The sequence below is a fragment of the Ziziphus jujuba genome, chromosome 4 (genome assembly GCF_031755915.1).
Source record: "Ziziphus jujuba cultivar Dongzao chromosome 4, ASM3175591v1".
Lineage (NCBI taxonomy): Eukaryota > Viridiplantae > Streptophyta > Magnoliopsida > Rosales > Rhamnaceae > Ziziphus > Ziziphus jujuba.
In genome coordinates this window covers 15,907,621-15,924,360 of record NC_083382.1, presented here as the reverse complement: position 1 = coordinate 15,924,360, position 16,740 = coordinate 15,907,621, and the positions used below count along the sequence as shown (strand labels likewise).

Sequence of the window (16,740 nt, the reverse complement as noted above, 5' to 3'; positions counted from 1 at the left end):
TTGTTTCTCCAGCCACTTGGAATTGATCTTCTACTATTGGAAACACCCCTAAATTGTGAGCCTACACCCTTCCTCTGGAATTGATGCTCTAATTTAAAAGCCACATGCAACATCTCCTCCTATTCCATACATTGTTGCAATTCTCGTTGATTGGCTATCTCACGATTCAAACCACCAAGGAACCTTGCCATGGTTGCTTCTCTATTTTCATTCATGTTCAACCTCACCATAAGCATCTCCATCTCCTTGTAATAATCCTCCATGGATCTAATTCTTTGAGATCAAGATTGAAGTCTTTGATGCAGCAACCTATGATAGTGTGATGGCATAAATAGATTCCTCATGGCTCCTTTCATTTGCCACCATGTAGTGATCAAGTCATCACTTACTCTCCTTCAGGTGTTTTGCTCATTAGTCCACCATTGGAGTGCATAATGTCCAAACTCCATTGCTTCCCATTTAACTTTCTTGGCCTCCGAATAGTTGTGACAATAAAAAATCATCTCCATTCACTCGTCCCATTCCAAGTAAGCCTCCGAGTCACTTTTCCCTATGAAAGGTGGTATGTTTACCTTGATGTTACCAAGATCATCATCTACCTCCTCTCTCTGATGCCTCCCTTGGCCTAGCTTCTCTTGGACAGCAAGTGTTTCATCCATTCCTTCCTTGAAGTCAACTCCAAAGTTTTCCTCTTCAAACTCCTCTCTAGGTTGTCCACGGCCTCCTCAACCTCGACTTCAGCCTCCATGGAATTCTTGCCTCAAATTTGGTCCACCATGAGATGTTTCTATTCAGTCCATCATTTGATTTATGTGGTCAAATTGGGAAACAATTGTTCCAAGATAGCCATCATGTCCATTTGCTCACCACTCCCTATAGCTCCGGAATCACCATGGAATCCTACAGATTCTTCTTCATTAATACTTGGTGGTGGATCTCCTCTTCTCATCCTTGAATCTGCCATGTTAGTATAAAAAACACAAAAAATAAAATAAAACCTCACCAAATTTGCTTCCTTATGTGTTTCACTTAAATAAGGTCTTGACACTTGTGTTTGCACACTAGTTCCAGCTTTTATCCTCTTTGGAGCTTACACACAAGACCTTTTTTTTTTTAATAAATCATCTCAAAGTTCTAATTAAAGCACCCTAAAAACAGCAATTAGATCACAAGTATGTTTTAATTAAACTTATCAAAAAAACAATAACAAAAAAAAGTAAGCAATACCGAATGAGTTAACAAAACCTAGTTTTCGGCTTTTCTAGGCAAAATAAGGCAAATCAACAAGCATATTTTGGAATTAATAAGAATTGGACCAGATGGTAAGATATTAATAATCCAAGAATGAAATTTTAGAGGAAGAAATTCAAACTCAAACAAGAATCAATTTGAACAAAATTAAAGAATAGTGATGTTTGTTGTACTTGCAATAATCAACACCAAAATTGCAATTGCAACACCAAACAATCACAGGGCCCATGACCTCCCAAACAAAATACAAATTGGGCAGTTTTTTTTTTTTTTTTTTTATATCTGTTTGGCTATTCTTTTTCCTTTTTTTTTTTTGTGCATATATGAATGAAAATATTTAAGACTAAAACAGCAAAGACAAATCAGTAAAAACCAAAATTAACAAGAACAACTGATGTAAAACAACTAACAAACTAAGAAACAAAGAAATACGGTAAAACTAAGAAAACCTAATTTAACTAGAAATAAGTTTATTTATTTTTTTTAGATATGCAACACCCATATGATGATAGAAGCAATCTTAACCTAGTGCTAAAATTGCAGATTAAAACAAAAACAAATAAATGAAATAAAGATAGATCAAACCTGAACAAAATTCGACTCTGATACCAAATGATACGAACCTATGACGACCTACCCCTAAACCTGTATTATATCAGCCCATATCTAATTATGTTCAAGTTCTAATGTTCGCCTCAACTCCTAATCAACTTGTGATTAGAAACATGTATAGTGAAGAGGCCACAATAGGTGATGGATATCCTATTGATAAGTCGAAACTAAAACACTCACTCTCTAGCGGTGTTTTAGGTATTCAAAGAGAACAAAGAAAAATTCAATCTCACAAAATAATTGCTGTATTAATAATGTACTGAATATTATTGATAAAAACAAGCCCTGAAATAGGCTAAAAAGTTACAAAATAAAATCCTAATTATCTAGGTAAAAACAGCCACCAAAGATTAGGGAACGTAGTTTAGCCGAAATTCATCTCCTTTTCTAATCTAATTTGGATTAATTAGTTCCTTTATTTTGAATTAGGAATTAATTAATTTACAACAAAAATAATAAAATAATAACATTCCTAAGTTTATTTTTACAGCCAATAAATAAATAGAAACAAAAAAAAAGACTAATTTCCTAAAATAAAAAGTAAAAATCAAATTCAGAAACTAGTTGATTTGTTTGACTACTAAGGTATCTTTGACCAATCTTCAGCATGTTTGCGCTCCAAATCAGCTTCCATATGATATGTATAATGGCAAATATGATTAATAATGATTCTCATGCATTTTCCATTGATTGGAATAAGTCAAACAAGAAAAAAGGTTAAAGTCAACGGCTAAATAGCACATTTTTAGCCAAATTGAGTTGCTGTCCGTACAAGTCCTTTTTAGGTGCTTTTGATTCTTCTTTGGTTGGATTCTATATCCTCGTAATGATATTCGTTGATCCCATGAAGTGTTGGAACCATTCGTTACTGCCGGGAGTCCAAATTTGCACGAAAACAGCTATCCAGGTCTGTATCGGCTTCCACCACTTGGATGCCTATAACAGGTTTTGTATCTTCGAGTATGGACAAGCTCTTTTGATAATTAACTACTTCCTGCATAAATGCTCCCAGGTTGTCCTTAGACCTCTTGGCATGAGCTCTAGTGATCGGCTCAGTCTTCATCCGTATCGGATCAACACCTCAACGGGTTGTCGGTTGCGGTGGCATGGGCGGATTCGCATCGTACAATAATCTCAATTTCACAAATTTTCAAATACACCATTTATTTTTATAGACTAAAAATTATTATCTTTCTTAAATCATAAAAATATATTTATGCAAAAATTATATTAGATTACATAAAATCACGTATAATTTAATTTCACATAAATACATTTTATCATAAAAAAATAAATATAAAATTGAATTCAACAATAAATAAGCACTATTAATTTTTCCTGAGCATATAATAAATATTATATAACAAATATATTTAAACCACATAAAATGGCATAGTAAAATTAAATAACAATTTTCTTAATTTTTAAAACATAAATAATACCCAAAATACTGAATAACTCAAAATATACGTTCATACACATACACAAATGTACGACCTTTTTGTTGGGGTGAGAAGGTTATGACCAAGAGCAAGCTAGCTTGAAGTGTTAGCAACAAGCAAGCTTTTGGTGATGCTCTTGGGAATGGTTGTGTGTGAGTTGTGTTTTTAGATTTTGGTTATGGTGTTTTCTGGTTTTTAGGGTTCCTAAAGTGTTCTAAGGTGTTGAAGAAGAGATAAGAAGAAGAGGAACACGTTGGCTTTTGAAAATAAGGCTTGGATGTGTAGCCATTTCATTCATTTTACAATATAAGCTTGAAATTACAACTAGTTCACACATGCCAAGCATGTGAGCTTACAAAATGAGTAAAGTATTTGAAATTTAAAAAGTAAAATGGTCAACACCTAACTTTTCATACACAAAAGAGGTAAAAACCAGCTGCAACATGTCTATTCCAAATATAGTAAAAAGTGGCACATGGTTTGAACTAAGTTCCTATTGCTTAACTAGTTTGGGTAAACAACCAAACTAGCTTCACCTACTTAGTTTCCCTTTGTATCTGCTTATGAAACTTGGTTTGAAACATCCTTGGTCATCAATAAATATTGTTCCAAGAGCTAGGAAAGTTCTGGAACCGGATCATGGGCCAAACAGCTCCAAAACCGGCCCATACTCTGCATACTGGGCCCATCAGATACACCAATCTGTTTGGAATAGAAAATGGACTTTCCCATGTCATTTTGACCTGAAATTTGAACCATAGTCTTCTATATATGTCTGTAGATATCCCTAAAACTTTCAGCCCAAAAATCTATTTGCAACCTGAGATATAAGATAAATAGTGGAGCTATGTTGCTGGAAATTATGAATCCAGCACCATAGGCATTTCAAGCATAACATTCCTACTCTTTTGTGCATAATTTTGCCTATAATTTTGCATACATAACTTAGGCACAAAACATTATCAAAATATACCTTGCATAAATTAAAAACATACAAAACAATATAAACTCATAAAAGGAAAGTATTTGATACCAAGGTGTGCATGCTAGCCGGTGACATGCACCATCAAGTGGCAAAATTGCCACACTTCAACACTCCTCCTTTCCCAATATCTCAAATCTCAAATCTCTCAATATCTCAATATCTCAAATCTCTTCTTTCCCAATGGCTTGGTGAAGATATCCGCCAAGTTCTCCTCGGAAATCACATACTCCAACTTCACTTCACCACTTGCTTCAAATTCCCTTAAGGAATGATACTTGACCGGTATATGCTTGGTCCTCCCATGTTGGACTGGATTTTGTGCAATTGCTATTGCTGAAGTATTGTCACACAATATTACCGTGGCTTCCTCTTGCTTCAAGATCAATTCCTCCAATAATTTCCTAAGCCAAACACCTTGATTAGCACAACTTGAGCAAGCAATATACTCGGCTTCCGCGGTGCTTTGTGCAACGGTTTGTTGCTTCTTGGAATTCCATGAGAAAGGACCATTTCCAAGAGTGTAAATGTAGCCCGATGTGCTCTTGCTATCATCCAAAGAACCAGCCCAATCACTATCACTATAACCAAGCAAAGCTTCATTCATGCCATCCTTGTACCATATACCAAAATCACTAGTACCTTTCAAATACCTTAAGATTCTTTTAGCACAACTAAGATGATTTTGTGATGGACTATGCATAAATCTTGACAAAACAGCCACACTAAACATGATATCCGGTCTAGTAGAGCATACATATAAAAGGCTACCAATTAAACTTCTATAGATGGAAGGATTTACCTTTGGAGAATCATCATCCTTCACCAACTTGGTGCCTTCATTCATAGGGGTGGCAACGCTATTACAATCTTCCATGTCAAACTTCTTGAGCAACTCCTTTACATAGCTTTCTTAAGATATGAAGATGCCCTTGGATGATTGGACAACTTCAATTCCAAGAAAGTATTTCATCTCTCCAAGGCTAGACATCTCAAAGTTCAATTCTAGCTCACTTTTGAAATTGCTCACTTCTTTCTCATTACCACCGGTCACTAGAAGGTCATCAACATAAAGAGACACCAACACCATGCAACCATGAGTCCTAATATACAATGTAGGCCCATTAGAACTTCTCCTAAATCCATGCTTTGTCAAAAAACCATCTATCTTGGCATACCATGCCCTAGGAGCATGTTTAAGGCCATACAAGGCCTTGTGTAGCTTGTATACCTTCTCTTCACTTCCTTTCTTCACAAAACCTTCGGATTGCACAACATAGACCTCCTCCTTGAATATTCCATTCAAGAAGGCTGACTTCACATCAAGGTGATATACTTTCCAAGACTTTTGTGTCGAAATTGCAAGAAGAAGTCTTATGGTTTCCATCCTTGCAACCGGTGCAAAAGTCTCTCCATAATCCACACCGGCTTGTTGTGCATATCCTTTGACAATAAGCCTTGCCTTGTGCTTATTTATGGACCCATCCGGATTGTACTTGGTCCTAAAGATCCACTTCACCCCAATAGCATTCTTTCCCTTCGGTTTTGTTACCAAGCTCCAAGTGTCATTCTTGTTTATCACATCGATTTCATCTTGCATGGCTTGTCTCCACTCTTTTCTTGCCATAGCCTCATGGACATTGATTGGATCACTCAATGCCACATTACACCTTTCATAAATCTCATTAAGAGGTCTTGTGCCTCTCACACCATCACCAATATCCAAATCAGCCCCTATGGAGATTTCTAGCTCATTCTCATCATATTCATCATCATGGGCAGCACCTTCATCATTTCCTTGTTCCTCATCATTATCATGAGCTTCAAGCCGATTGTCTTCATCCATACTAGCCAACTCCTCCTTACTAAAAACCCATTTAGCTTCCTCATCAACTTTCACATCTCTACTTATCACAAGTTTCTTGGTTTCCAAGTTATACACTCTATATCCCTTGGTCACATCACTATAGCCAACCAAAACACCAACTTGTGACCTTTCATCAAGCTTTCCTCTCTTCTCTTGTGGTACTAGGATGTAACAAATGCTTCCAAATACCCTTAGATGATCAAGAGAAGGCTTATATCTAAACCAAAGCTCAAATGGGGTTTTACTCCTCAAAGACTTTGAGTAAAGCCTATTTTGGATGTAGATGGATGTATTAACTCCTTCGGCCCAAAACTTCTTTGGCAAGCCACTTTCAAACAACAAACATCTAGCCATCTCCATGATGGTACGGTTCTTCCTTTCACATACACCATTTTGTTGTGGTGTGTATGGTGCAGTGAATTGATGAACTATACCATGATCCTTACAAAGTTGTTTGAAAGCCTCACTTGTGTATTCCCCACCATTGTCCGTCCTTAACACCTTTATAGTGCAACCGGATTGATTTTGCACTAACTTCATAAATTCTACAAACTTCTCCAAAGCTTGTGATTTTCTTTCAAGGAAATACACCCAACACATTCTTGAGTAATCATCAATGAAAGTTATGAAATACTTGCTGCCATTTAAGGATGGAACACTCATAGGACCACAAATATCCGAATGTATAAGTCCTAACTTCTCCTTTGATCTCCAAGAACAAGATTGAAATGCTAGCCTAGTATGCTTTCCTTTTTGACACACTTCACACACATGTTCTTGCTTCTCCACCAATGGCATGTCTCTAACAAGTTCATGTGTGCCTACCAATGACTTAAAGCTAGCATGGCCTAGTCTTTTATGCCAAAGTTGAGAGGTGTTCTCAACTTTGGTGTTCAATGCAACCGATGCACCATTTTCATCCATATTCAACCTAAAATTCTTGTTCTTCATTCCAACACACATTAATTCATTTCCATGTGGATCAACTATAGTGCATGTCATGTTTGAGAAGTGTAATGCATATTTGTTCTCAAGCATTTGACCTACACTAAGTAAGTTCTCACATAAAGAAGGTACATAGAGAACATCATGGATAGTTTTGATACCTTTGGTGGTGTGTATCACCACATCTCCTTTGCCTTTCACTTCCATCAAGGCTCCATTTCCAATTTTAACTTTATTGTGGTTGCTCCTATCCAAGTTTGTGAACCACTCATGCTTGTGAGACATATGGTGTGTTGCTCCACTATCAATGATCCATCCTTCATCATTCTTGATGCTACTAAAACAAGTAGCAACAAACAACTCTTCGGATTCACTATCACTTGCATTATCTTTAGCAACATTTGCTTGTTGCTTATCTTTCTTGTTTGCCTTGCATACTCTCTCCACATGACCCTTTTGTTGGCATTTATGGCAAAATGCATCCGGCCTCCACCAACACCTTATTGGATGATGACCTTTCTTCTTGCAATGGTGACAAGGTTCATAGGACTTCCTCTCGGGTTTGCTAGTTTCACCTTTCTCCTTTATGACCTTAAGCTTGTTCTTCTTTTGATTTTGTGTCTTTTGATGTTGTTTAGACACAAATGCAGCCTCCATTGATTCTTCATGTCTAATCCTCCTCCTTTGCTCCGTAGCTTGCAAGGCATTCACCAACTCGGTCAAGGAAATTTCATTTAGGTTCCTTGACTCCTCTAATGAAGATATCTTAGCTTCAAACCTCTCGGGCAAGGAGACCAACACCTTCTCCACAATCCTTTGGTCACTTAATCTTTCACCTAGCACCCTAATTTGATTCACCACATTAAGAAGCCTTGTGGTGAACTCCTTAACCGTTTCTTTGTCTTTCATCTTGATAGTCTCAAACTCCCTCCTTAGGTTAAGGATTTGCATTTGCCTTGTCCTTGCACTCCCTTGGAACTCATCTTGAAGTTTGTCCCAAGCTTCTTTGGCACTCTCACATGCCATTATCCTTGTGAAAATGGTATCACTAATACAAGAATGAATGGCGGTGAGAGCTTTGAAACCTTTAGCCAATTCCTCCTCATGGTGCTTGATTTGGTTGACCGTTGCCCCTTGTCTCAAAGGCTCGGGTTCTTGGGGATTTATGGTGACCTCCCAAAGACCATAAGCCTTCAAGTAGGCTTGCATCTTGATACTGCAAATGTTGTAGTTCTCCCCATTGAAGATAGGAGGAGAAGGAGTTGAAAAACTTGAAGAAGCCATGTGAATGTTGCTTTCTAGTATGAAGGAATATGAAAATATATTTGTGCTTTCAAGTATCTCTTCACTCTCAAGGAACGAACCAGCCCAAAAACATCACAAATCTCACAAAAATGTGCCTTGCTCTGATACCACTTTGTTGGGGTGAGAAGGTTATGACCAAGAGCAAGCTAGCTTGAAGTGTTAGCAACAAGCAAGCTTTTGGTGATGCTCTTGGGAATGGTTGTGTGTGAGTTGTGTTTTTAGATTTTGGTTATGGTGTTTTCTGGTTTTTAGGGTTCCTAAAGTGTTCTAAGGTGTTGAAGAAGAGATAAGAAGAAGAGGAACACGTTGGCTTTTGAAAATAAGGCTTGGATGTGTAGCCATTTCATTCATTTTACAATATAAGCTTGAAATTACAACTAGTTCACACATGCCAAGCATGTGAGCTTACAAAATGAGTAAAGTATTTGAAATTTAAATAGTAAAATGGTCAACACCTAACTTTTCATACACAAAAGAGGTAAAAACCAGCTGCAACATGTCTATTCCAAATATAGTAAAAAGTGGCACATGGTTTGAACTAAGTTCCTATTGTTTAACTAGTTTGGGTAAACAACCAAACTAGCTTCACCTACTTAGTTCCCCTTTGTATCTGCTTATGAAACTTGGTTTGAAGCATCCTTGGTCATCAATAAATATTGTTCCAAGAGCTAGGAAAGTTCTGGAACCGGATCATGGGCCAAACAGCTCCAAAACTGGCCCATACTCTGCATACTGGGCCCATCAGATACAGCAATCGGTTTGGAATAGAAAATGGACTTTCCCATGTCATTTTGACCTGAACTTTGAACCATAGTCTTCTATATATGTCTGTAGATATCCCTCAAAATTTCAGCCCAAAAATCCATTTGCAACCTGAGATATAAGATAAATAGTGGAGCTATGTTGCTGGAAATTATGAATCCAGCACCATAGGCATTTCAAGCATAACATTCCTACTCTTTTGTGCATAATTTTGCCTATAATTTTGCATACATAACTTAGGCACAAAACATTATCAAAATATACCTTGCATAAATTAAAAACATACAAAAAATATAAACTCATAAAAGGAAAGGATTTGATACCAAGGTGTGCATGCTAGCCGGTGACATGCACCATCAAGTGGCAAAATTGCCACACTTCAACACTTTTAGCATGTACACATTCATACATATATACACACATATATATATATATATCCACACATTTAAATATATACATACAATCCTTTAACGAGCATATTTTATCAAATACAAACATTCACATATATATTCACGTACATACATAGGTACTCATGTGTACATATATATGCAATTCTTTCGACACCTATATATAAATTCATATGCTCAAATATATATATATAAATCTATGCCCATATAAACACCTACACACATGCCAAGGGAGTACCCACACATACTTATACATATATATATAGGAATATGCATTAGAAATATATATGTGCATATTTGTACAAAAATATGTGCATACATATACAATTTAATACAATTACCACATTAAATACAACGTATACTAAAAAATGGTAACTTTTTGAACAAACACTCATAATTCCCAAACAAGGTGTAAATGGAAAGCTAATGAGATGAGGAACATGTTATTAACCTCCATTCAGCTCAACACAGCCGGTGTTGGTCAAAAAACGATCGAGAAGTTTCGACCAAAATTTCCTTCCATTTATATAACAAATGGCTGGGAATTTGGATGAATGGGGGTCATTTTCCATATCAAAGGGTTGAAAATTGGGGGAGTGACCAAGCTCTCGATCGAAGGCCATCAAAAAACCAACCAACAAGAGAAACATTGCCCGCCGATGTTGGACCACCGAAAGTGTCCACCAGCCAAACGGCCAAAAATTGGATGGTTGGGGTTGCCCACAGGCGGCCATGCATGTAGTCATCCAATGGCTGGAGCACCATCAATGGCCCTTCATTGAAAGACAGAGTGTGAGAGAAAGATAAAAAGATAAAAGAAGAGAGAGAAATTATTTTGGGGAGGAGGGAGAGAATGAGAGAGAGTGCATGTGAGAAAGAGGGGGGAAGAAAAAGAAAGTGGAAAAGAAAAAGAATACTACAATATTATATTTTATTAGGGATAACACATGGCATCTTTATAAATGTGACATGTGGCACATCCTATTTGATGACACATTATACAAATCAAAGGCTTCTTTAAATATTCTACTACCCGATAAATTAGTCCCGGAAAAAATAGATATAACTTCACTGACCCATAACTTTTCAACCATAGATCCAAACTAAGAGTGCTGCTAGTCTACAAATTCGCATTAACGAGTAATTTCACACGATATATGGGTCAACTATGGAAAGAAAAAGTCAACTATGGACTAATCGATTAGTTCAGATCGCATTATGCTTTTACCATAATTTTCTAATCCTAACTCCGATTTCGGTGTATTTTTAGTCTATGAACTCATGTCAATGAGTGCTTTTCCATGGTTTCTTGATCAACACGAAATTCCTCCCACAGTAAAAATTTACCCCTGATCAACCTTGGTCAAACTTAGTCTAAAATTCAAATTCGAGGAAATTTATGGGGTCGAGGAGTTACAACTTTCATGTTTGAGGATTTAGTTGACCTTGTGCACCTGCTTAAGTTGAGTGTCACAATCCAAACTAGGCTCCATGGGTCTTTGACTTCATGCTTGTATCTTAATTCTTGATAAATCATTTTGAATAAGTTGAAAACCTTCAGTAATTTGCAAATAACTTTCAAAAGTGTAATTGAAGTTTTTGTTATGAAAAGAGAAAAAACCCATCAAAAACAACCAGAAGCCTCATGTATTAAACAAATAATTAAGATTATATAGCAAGATTAGTCTGTAAAATGCTCACTAATCAATCATTAGCTTAAATCTATCAAGTCATAGCTTTAGTACTATAATATTGTGTGCAAAATAGTTCCTTTTTCATCTATTTAGGCTATATGAAGATTTTTACTCCATTTTGATATTTCCATTAGTCGAAAAGTTTGCCATGTGAGCCTTTGTAGCTTCAGGAGAATATGAACTTCTATAGTAACTTTTAGATGAGCTTTAAAGTACTTTTTGATGAGCTGTGTAGTAGCTTAGATTGCGTTTTTGCTTGTTTTTGTAATTGAACCACTATAAGTGTCATGCTACCATGCATATACAATTCTAATATATATGCATTTATATATATTGATATCATGATCGAAATATAAAAATCATCTGCATTAAAAATATAGATATATACATATTATAGGAAGATTTATAGGCATTAATAAAAAAATATTAAAATTATACTTACCTTCTTTTTTTCCTTATGCTCATGGTTATACATATTATAGGAAGATTTACATGCATTAATAAAAAAATAAAAAATATTTACTTACCTTTTTTTTCTTATGTTCATTGTTTGCTTAGGACAAAAATAGATTAATATACATACTTGTAAGATCTAAATGGATTGCTTATTGAACTTAAAAAGAAAAAGGAAAAAAAAAAAAAGGTAAACTAAAACAATGGAAATTAAGGAGAAACTATAAATTAACTAAGCAAAATCAAATAGACAATATAAATTGACTAATGATTAAGAGATATTTTGAAAGGGTTATTTGTTAGGTGTCGAGAATTTTTCTTCTTTTCCTTCAGAAGGAACTTTATATAGATCTCTAGACCCTGTTAAATAAACCTGATAAAAATAAAATCAACATGGTGAGTTGAAATAATTATATCTAATAGATCAAACTAAATAAGCATTGCAATGACATAAATAAAACTAAAATCCCATCTATTTCTTGGACTAAATTATCATGAACCAAATTCTTTATTTTGCCAAACATAATGGTACAAACACACACACACACACACACACACACACATGCACACGCATACACACACATACATGCTTGGATTGTTAGTAAAATATTATTAATTTATAGCATATCCACAATTTTTTTTTTTGGTGAAACTATATCCTCTTACAGATTGAGTTAGTAGCTGGTTACATTCATTAAGTGCAAATTTAAAAGTTCCCTAATATCCCTATAGACTTTCAGAAAAAGAAAAAAATTCCAGAGGTTCCTTTGGACCATTAATATTGTGAGATCTCACATCGGTTGGAAAGGGGAACGAAGCATGCCTTATAAGAGGGTGTGGATACCTTTCTCTTGAGAGGCCTTTTAAAACTGTGTAGGCTGGGCCCAAAGTAGACAATATCTCATGCGGGTGGTCTGGGTTGTTACAGTTGGTATCAGAGCTAGTACCTGGATCAGTGTGCCAACGAGAACTCTGGGCTCTAAGGGGGGTGGATTCTGAGATCCCACATCGGTTAGAAAGGGGAACGAAGCATGCCTTATAAAAGGCTATGGATACTTTTCCCTCGAGAGGCCTTTCAAAACCTTGAGGGTTGGGTTGTAAGAGGATTCCCCAGGCCCAAAGAGGACAATATTGCATGCGGATGGTCTGGGCTGTTACAATTGGTATCAAAGCCAGTACCCGAATCAGTGTGCTAGCGACGACGCTGGACCCCAAAGGGGTAGGATTGTGAAGTCCTACATTGGTTGAAAAGGGAAACGAAGCACGTCTTATAAGGTGATGTGGATACTTTTCCCTTACGACACATTTTAATAAAATCATGCGGGCCGGGCCCAAAGCGGACAATATCGCATGAGGGTGGTCTGGGCTATTATAGTTGGTATCAGAGCAAGGTTCCCGGATTGGTGTGCCAGCAAGGACGCTGGGCCCCAAGGGGGGTGGATCGGTATGCCAGCGAGGACGGTGGGCTCCAAGGGGCGGTGGATTATGAGATCCCACATCGGTTGGAAAGGAGAACGAAGCATGGCTTATAAGAGGGTGTGGATACCTTTCCCTTAAGAGACCTTTTAAAATCGTGCGGGCTGGGGCTAAAGTAGACAATATCTCATGCGGGTGGTTTACGTTGTTACAGTTGGAATTTTTGGTTTTATAAAAAGGAAGGAAAAATACGTTTTACTTTTACATTGTTTTCAACTTTGCGCCGCTAGTGTATCGGGTAAGCCTCCTTCTTCTATTTCTTCTTCTTCTTTTAGCCTTAAAAGTTATTAGGGTTAGTATTAAGGGCTCCTAATCTTAATTTAGGGTTTTGGTTTTCCATTAAGGTTGTTAGGGATACAGTATTTTTGGAGATTTTCAAATTTTTGAACAAAGTTTGGAGCATAGTTAGGAAGATCCTAAATCTTTCAAGTGATCAAGGTTGGTTTTCTGATATTTTTCTGTTATATTATATTATTTGAGAAGTTTTTGGATTATAGAAGTATTGATAAAGGTTGAATTGAAGAGTTGTTGTTGAAACCTAATCTGAAATTTATTTGGGCTCTATACAGAGTGATTGTTCGAATTTATTTAAAATATTTAATGGTTTATTTTGGCAAAGTATAGTTTCTGGCTGGAGAGCTGGGTTCGAGTCTATAGGGGGAAAGGGTTCATGAAAACCGCTTTTTACTATAACAGCCCATACCACCCGCATGCAATATTGTCCTCCTTGGACCTGGGGAATCCTCTTACAATCCAGCCCTCATGGTTTTAAAAGGCCTCTCGAGGGAAAAGTATCCATAGCTCCTTATAAGACATGCTTCATTTCCTTTTTCAACCGATGTGGGATCTCACAATCCATCCTCCTTGGGGCCCAGCGTCCTCGCTGGCGCACCGATTTGGTACTGGCTCTGATACCAACTGTAACAGCCAATTCCACCCGCATGAGATATTGTCCTCTTTGACTGTCTATCCGTTTGGGGTGAATTGCAGTACTAAAATTAAGCTTTGTACCCAGAGCTTTATGTAAACTCTTCGAGAAATTTAAAGTAAACCTCAAATCAGGATCAGAAATAATCGATAAAGGGACTCCATGCAACCTCACGATCTCATTAACATACAACTTAGCATATTGATCCATAGTGAATGTGGTACATATAGGCATAAAAAGTGCAGATTTGGTCAAATGATCCACAATGACCCATATAGCATTATAGCCCTTCAGTGTCTTCCGCGACCTAACAACAAAATCCATTGAAATCTGCTCCCACTTCCATTTAGGTACCATTAACGGTTTCAACAAACCAGATGGTCGCTGATTCTCAGCCTTAACCTGCTAACAAACTAAACATTGCTCGACATGGTAAGCAATTTCTATTTTCATATTCACCCACCAAAAAGTAATCCATAAATCATGGTACATTTTTGTACTACCTGGATGAACTGAATGTGGAGAATTGTGTGCTTCGCTGAGGATTTCTTGCTTCAAATCTTGATAGTTGGGCACACATAATCTATCTCCAAAACATAGCACTCCATTATCTGATATTATAAACTCAGGCTTTTTTCCAATTCCTATTTCATCTTTAACCTTAAGGAAAAGAGGGTCATCAAATTGTTTCCCTTTTATCCTCTCAATCAAAGTTGGTTTAACAAATAAAGCAGCTACAAATGCATGATCTCCATTCTTCACAACCACAGTTTCTAGATCCTCCATATCCTTTAAAATCTGCTTTTATGTAGTTAACAAAACTGCAGTAAAACCAACAGACTTCCTACTCAAAGCATCAGCAACCACATTAGCCTTACCAGAGTGATAATTAATCACACAATCGTAGTCCTTCACAAACTTCAACCAACGCCTTTGTCTCATATTCAACTCCTTCTGAGTGAAGAAATACTTAAGACTTTTATGATCTATATAAATTTCACACTTTCCACCATACAGATAATGCCTCCAAATTTTAAGAGCAAAAACTGCCGCTGCTAATTCCAAATCATGGGTAGGATAATTTTTCTCATAATCTTTCAATTGTCTTGAAGCATAAGCAATGACTTTCTCATTCTGCATCAACACACATCCTAGACCCTTATGAGAAGCATAACTATACATCACAAATCCACCAGAACCTGTTGGAATGGTTAAAATTGGAATGGTGACCAAACATTGTTTTAGCTTTTCAAAACTCTTTCCACATTCATCCATCCACTAATACTTAACATTCTTCCTTGTCAATTGAGTCAACAGTGAAGCAATCTTAGAAAAGTATTGCACAAAACGGAAAGTAGTAAAAAGCTAATCCTAGAAAACTCCTTACTTCACCTACTGAAGTCAGTCTAGGCCAATTCATTACTGCTTCTACTTTACTAGGATCAATAGAAATTCCTTCTTTGGACACCACATAACCAAGAAATGAAATTTGATCCAACCAAAATTCACATTTCTTGAATTTTGCATACAATCGGTTGGTTCTTACCACCTCTAACACCTTCCTTAAATGATCTTCATATTCCTTATGAGTCCTTGAATAAACTAATATGTTGTCAATAAACACAATAATGAATTTATCCAAGTAGTCTTTGAAAACTCGATTCATTAGATCCATAAAAGCTGTAGGAGCATTAGTCAACCCGAATAGCATCACTAAAAACTCATAATGACCATATCTCATTCGAAAGGCTGACTTTGGAATGTCTTCCTTTTTTATACGTAATTGATGATACCCAGATCGCAGGTCAATCTTTGAGAATAGACAAGCTCCTTGTAGTTGGTCAAACAAGTCTTCAATTATTGGCAGTGGGTATTTATTCTTTATAGTTCCCTTGTTAAGCTCCCGATAATCAATGCATAACCTCATAGTCCAATCCTTCTTCTTAACGAATAACACTAGAACTCCCCAAGGCAAAACACTTGGTCTAATGAACCTTTTGCCCAATAAATCCTGCAATTGTTCTTTCAACTTCTTAAGCTCTGAAGGTGCCATTCGATAAGGTACTTTAGATATTGGTCTTGTATCTGGTGCTAGATCGATCTTAAATTCTATCTCTCGCTCAAGTGGAATTCCAGGCAATTCATCTGGAAAGACATTAGCAAACTCATTGAGTTTGTACATCAAGAATTATCAAGTCCTCCTTTGAAGTATCCACAACACTAGCCAAAAAGCCTCTATAACCTTTTCTCAAACATCTTTGTGCTTGTAATGCTGAAATTACTCGAGGAAAAAGATGTAGTTTAACACCTACAAATTTAAACTCATCTTCATCTTCAGTTTGAAACACCACCTCCTTCTCAAAACATTTCACACTCACATGATAAGCTGCCATCCAGTCCATGCCTATAATTACATCAATGTCTTGCATATCTAAGATTATCAAATCCACAACTAGATCTCTACAATCAATACTAACAGTGTAAGATTTCAAAACATAGCACACAATATCTCCCCATAAGGAATAGAGCTACACACATCTCACAATCCAAATTCATAGGTTTCAAGTCAAGTTTGCATGCAAAGCTACGAGATACAAAACAATGTTTCAAGTCATA

General features: G+C 36.5%; 1 pseudogene; it reads right to left on the bottom strand.

The window, feature by feature from the left end:
• The window catches only part of LOC132803559 (uncharacterized), a 61,813-nt pseudogene extending 46,903 nt beyond the window's left edge, over nucleotides 1-14,910 (bottom strand).
• Nucleotides 14,911-16,740: the final 1,830 nt, after the last annotated feature.